General features: G+C 37.1%; 1 protein-coding gene across 5 annotated transcripts in view; it reads left to right on the top strand.

Annotated features, from left to right (window-relative positions):
* Positions 1-5,859, top strand: part of Raf1 (Raf-1 proto-oncogene, serine/threonine kinase) — a 62,016-nt gene that overhangs the window by 1,392 nt on the left and 54,765 nt on the right. Inside the window, exon 1 of one of the 5 annotated variants that reach the window (XM_010637976.3) lies at positions 31-124. The exons of 1 other annotated variant lie outside the window; for it this stretch is intronic. The gene's annotated coding sequence lies outside the window, so the exon portion shown is untranslated. Of the gene's footprint in view, positions 1-30; positions 125-5,859 lie in introns of those variants that run through there. 3 more of the 5 variants (XM_010637972.3, XM_033759847.1, XM_010637975.2) reach the window with 3 other exon arrangements.

Here is a 5,859-nt window from a genome sequence, read left to right as displayed (position 1 = left end):
CGTTTGTCCTGTGCGTTTTCGTGCGGTATTGGGAAGGACGGCTCAGTGACCCCGGAGGAGCAGCGGGAGGGCGTTCCAGCCGAGGGCGCCGCTGTACCCAGACACTGAGGCATGCAAGACTGGGGTGAGCTTGGGGAGCAGCAAGTGGGAGTGGGGAATATTGAGAGTAGAGAGTCTAAAAGAAAATCGTTGGCAGATGGTGAAGGGTCTGTGTTATGATATGGTGAACTAATGGACCTAATTTGGATTTATTGTAAGTGAAAGTTGACTGTTTTTTGATTTTACAGATAGCCCCCCCCCATGATGTTGAACCTGATGGTAATTGTTGTTAAACCCAGTTGAGAACGTTTTTTGAGCCGACTGTGGTAGTTCACGCCTGTAATCCCAACACTGTGAGAGATCGAGGCAGGAGGATTGCAAATTCATGCCCCTGGCTTGAGCAGTTTAGAGAGTTAGTGAAATCCTCCTGTTTTCAGAGGTTTTGTGTGTGTGTTGTATGTGTGTTTTCTATCCTCAGTACACCCCCGCCCCCTTGTTTTATGTTCTGTGTCAGATGCTTTGTACTAAACAAAGGTGAATGAACTGAACTCCTTCCTACGGATTCTCTTTAAATATTTTTATAAATGTAGAGCTCGCAGAAAGAATGTTGGTTTTTTAAACGTAATACCCTCTACTAATTCTAAATTTTAAATGGATGTTGACAGTGTATAAATCGTGTTCTCCAGGCACATTGAATTTGACAGATCATGTAAAACAAACATCTAAAAAGGGTAGAATATAAGTATTTTAAAGTAGTATATTTTATATAGGAAAATCTTTCTTTGGTTGAATTCCTCAGATTTCTGGTGTATTAGGTCTAAAATTATATGAACATAGTTTTCTTAAAATAGCTATTGTGATTAGTGTTTATTATGATGTTAAAAGGCTTTTCTGGCAATTCCTAAATCTTTTTTGGGTTGTGATGATTGTATACCCCTGAAGAAGATTGAGATTCTTTTCACTTGTTCTTACTTCACTTGAAGGGCTAAACTGTTTAAAATCCAACCAAGACATTTGACCCTGTTGAGCACTGGGTACTTGGAAAAATAAACCTGTTACTGTTCTGTTCTAAAAGCTCATCTTTTAGGTTTGTGGGTTTGTGATTATAAACTGTGAGTGGGGTTAGTTTTGTTAAAGTCTTGTCAATAGTTGAAGAAAACATGTTTCCCTTTGAAGTAGATGACTGAAATATATTTGATCATATTTTAAGAGATTTGGTTTAGCTGGAAAAAAGCAAATTAAGCTGATTAATGACAAAAAGTGTCTTGAAGTGAATAAATATCAAGTTGCTCTGAAACTAGTTACTTTTAGCTTAAACCATGCCAGTTCTTTGCTCTAAAGATTAAACAGCAGCTTCATACTTTTTGGAAGTTAAAGCTTGACTTTGCAGAAGCATTACATTTATTTTTAAAATGGAAAATTAATAACTTCAGAGTACTCTTTCAAAACTTAATAGTAAATTATGATTCTTTTATATTTAAATTTCGGATAAAACTTTGTTAGTAAGGTATTGCCCACAAATAGAGAAATGTTACAGGCGGGAATACTGCTGTTTGCATGTGAGGAATATAATAGGCTACACTGATAATCCTGATTTGTGGGAGGAGCTGGCTGCCAGGCCACCTGTCCTCATGTTGATTTGCAGGAAGGTTTAGATACTGCCTTTGAGAGGCGGGAACTGCTGTGACAATGAGAGTTTTTAGAGCCACAAAGTCAAGCTTTGACTTGAATTTTTTTAAGTTGTGCAAATGGTGGAAATCATTTTTTCAAAACATGACTCTTTGGAAAATTGCTCATGTTGACTACATCTACTGGGGAATCAGGAACACTTGGTTTTTTGAGGGTGACGTTGTTTAGGTGTATTGATGTTTGGTATGTGCAGGTATGGGTAAAATTCCCAGTTGCTCATTTAACTGGTTTTTAAGTGTGTTACTAGAGATCGGTGTCAATTCAGGGTACTGGGCTAAACTGTTTTGTCTGTGAGCCTCAAGATAGTAACGGCTGGGTATTTTATTTTTGCCTTAAACATTGTGAGTAAAAACTCCTTAATTAAATATTAGAGTTAGCAACCTTTAATTTTACAGTGTTTGAATCATTCTATTAATCTGTTAGTGGTAAATTTCAGAGATGTTTGTTTTCTCTAGAGTTACTCCTAGTATCTCAGTTTAACCAAGGAAAATGTCAACTGGTTATTTCTTTGATACTGGTTTTGACTTAGGTTATATGAAGGTTCTTTGACAAATTACAAAGTGTAGTTAATTGGCATCACATTCCAATCAGTGTCACAATTTTATTTTTTTAGACCTAAATCTAAAGGATTTTACTGGGTAGAGTTGAGTAATTCTACAGCTATTTTAAAATTTAAAAATTCTTGTGATTTAGAGGGTTGTTTACATTTCTGGTTAATGAATTGGAACAGCTAGCAAATGACAGTGTTATTTTTGTTTGTTTCTTGTTTTTGCTTTTTTGTTGTTTTGTTTTTTAAGACAGGATGTCACTTTGTAGCCCAAGCTGGCCTTGAACTCATGATGATCCTCCTGCCTCAGCCTACCGAGTGCTGGGATTACAGGCATGCACCACCATGCCGGGGAATAGTGTGTTAAAGGAATGTGCTCTATTATGTCTAATTGCTTTTGAGGACCTCCATGGTGTGTACAGTGCCATTTCCTTTTTCTTTCTACCCATTGAACTTAACTGTTGTCCAGTAGCAAGAATTAAGTACACCTTTCCTTTATTGGTTTAGTCAAGATGTTCTCCTCCCATCTGCTGTGGAAAGTAAATATTCTGATTTTTTTTGAAGCTACATAATTAAGCATCACATTTGAAAAAAGTACTTCCCTATCTTCGTTCCAGTAGATTTCTGAGGGAAGAGTCAGAGTGTTTAATCATTTGTATGTCTTTATGTCTTTATAATTATGAGTTTTCTTTTTTTTTTTTGGTACCAGGGATCAAACTCAGGTCTTTGTGCTTGCGAGGTAGGCGATGGAACCACTGAGCTACATCCCTGGCTACAAGTTTTCATTCTTAATGGGGATAGTTTGGTGGCATCCTTTTTTTTTTTTTTTTTCCTTTGGTACTGGGGATCAAACTCACGTCCTTTGGCTTGCGAGTCAGGTGGTGGAACCACTGAGCTAAATCCCCAGCCCTGGTGGTATCCTTTTTAATTTAACCTTTTTACCTAGATTTGAGATAGAGGAAATCTTACTCTTTCCTGGAAGAACACAACTCTTGACCTCTGGTAAATCTAAATTAGGAAGCTTTGAGTTTCTGAGAGGCATTTCTCTGGATCCAGCTAGCTCTTTCAAAAAGGAGCTCCCACTTGGATGTAAGGAAGTTTACTTACAATAGTAATAACTGGAGACAAATTCAGATATCCCACAATAATAAAATGACTAAACCATGATATAGCCACTTGATGAGGGATATTGCTTTTCATTTAATATGGCAAATATGAAGCATTTATGATACAAAAAATGCTGAACACAATTACATATCTTGAATGATTAATTTAAAAACCTCAGAATTTAAGATGCATAATTCATTGATAAAAAGAAATGGAGTACTGATACATCCTGCAATGTGGATGGACCTTGAAAACATGTTAAGTGAAAGAAGTCAGACATGACTAAATATTATATGATTCCATGTATATGAAATAAAATAAAATGTAAAGAGATGAAAGTGGATTGGAAGTTGGGGGAAGTGGGGGTTAGTAAGTGTGACAGGTTTCTTTATAAAATTGTGGAGATGGATGCACAACTCTGAATATAATGAAAACCATTAAACATACATTTTTAAATGGGGGAATTGTATGGGATGTAAGTTATGTTAAACCAGAATTTTACACATAGGAAGAGAATACATACAGATACTGCCAAGAGATGTTAAGCATGTAGAAATAAGTATAATTTTCCTCATTATGTTCTCCTATATAAATTCTCTAACGTTGCTTTTTTGATTTTTTTGGACAGGGTCTCACTATGTAGTTCAGTCTGGCCTTGAATTCATTGTATCCTAGCTGGCCTCAAACTCACAGCAGTCCTCCTGCCTCTGCCTCCTGAGTACTGGGATTACATTACATTGCTTTTATAATAGAAAAATATATCTCTTTGGTACTGGGGGTTGAACTCAGGACCTTGCAAGGCAGGTGTGGTGCCACTGAGCTAAATCCCCGGCTCTTACAAAAATATATTTCATAATGTTAAATGGATTCTGTTTGAAGTATGGGTCCTTACATGCCATTTATTCAGTCACTAGTCACATTGCTTTGGCAATTACTGCATCTCTGAGCTTTCTGCTTTCAGCTACTTTCTGATGCCTCCAGATTTAGTTTGGGCCTTTATTGCCGTGTGCCTGAACCATTAGATCTTAGATCTGATCTCTTTTCTTATTTCTTCCAATGCCAGCACATTCTCCACATGGCTGCCAGATACATTTTCTATTTCTTTTTTTTTTTTAACTCGGGTCTTTGCTCTTATGAGGCAAGCCATGGATCCACTGATCTAAATCCCTGGCCCAGGATACATTTTTTAAACATGTAGATTCTTATAAGTTATATTTAATTTTTTTAATAGATAAAATAGTCGACATGCCACAAAATTCAAAGGATACAGAGAGTAATGCTATGCAGAATACTTCTGTCTTCTCCTTTGTTCTACCCAGCTTTCTTTTCTGGAGAGAATTCTAATGTTCCCTGTTTTGATGACTGGAGTATGTTCAAGGGTGGATGTGCTGGTTTTTCTTCCTTAAATCCTCCTGAAGTGTCCATCTCCTGTCAGACTATGCAGTTCTTGGCCCTGTATTGCGCTTATATAGCTTCCTCAACTATATTTAATGGAATTCAAAGCTGTTCTTTTAAAGCACCTACTACTAGATGCAGCCTACTGTGCTTCCTGCAGGGTACAAGTTCCTGCCTTCAGGGACCTCATTAAAGGAGAGATGCTGACAGATTTCCTCACTTTCATCTGTTCCTCTTTTAAGAGCATTTCAAAACCATCTTCTGAAAATCATTTCCTGATCTTTTGCTGTCCTTTCCAATCATTACTATTATTTTCCATCCTTGAGCCCCTCCTTAGAACTCTGCATGTGTAGTTATTTGTGAGCTTATCCTGTTAGATTATAAGCTGAAGGTTTTCTGTTTGATAGTTATTTATTCAGCACTTAATACTAGGTTTTGTAAGACCTTTTTTGTTTTGTGCTGAACCAGGGTCTTGCTGTGTATTTCAGTGTGCCTTGAACTCTGTGTAGCCCGTGTTGTCCTCAGACTCATGGTGATTCTTCTGCCTCGACCTCCCTGATGCTGGAATTACAGGCATGGGGTAACATGCCCGACCAGACCTTTTATTTAACTTCAAATGGTACATGCAAATACTTTTTGGTACTCTGTACTATAGACTTTATATGTATGTACTGCGGCATATACTTGACTAAATTATTTGTTTAGCTTTCTCTTCTAATGCTCGGGTTAGCATAGTGCGTAGTGCCTCAGTGTAGCTCAATTTGTTGACGTGAGATGTTAAATAATGTTTATGGTGTTATTTGTATAGATCTCATGTCTGATTGGATTTAAGCTTCTTGTTATACTATTGTTTATGTATCTCCAGCAAACATTAGTTGAATGAATAGAGATTGTGGGGGTTAGTCACTTTTGGGTTTAGTTTCTTCCTGCTGCTCACTTCATGCTAAGATTTTGTAAGCTGGGACCTGTGATAGGAGTTACCTCCCTGTGTGGCTTCCTCTTTGGCTCTTATCTGTGGAGTGCTCTGGGTTCTTGTTGCCAGCTTTTTTTTTTTTTTTTTTTTTTTTTTTTTTTTTTTTTTT

This window comes from Fukomys damarensis, unplaced genomic scaffold (assembly GCF_012274545.1).
Source record: "Fukomys damarensis isolate Sample0158 unplaced genomic scaffold, DMR_v1.0_HiC HiC_scaffold_37, whole genome shotgun sequence".
In the NCBI taxonomy this organism is placed as follows: domain Eukaryota; kingdom Metazoa; phylum Chordata; class Mammalia; order Rodentia; family Bathyergidae; genus Fukomys; species Fukomys damarensis.
This window is presented reverse-complemented; position numbering and strand designations above follow the sequence as displayed.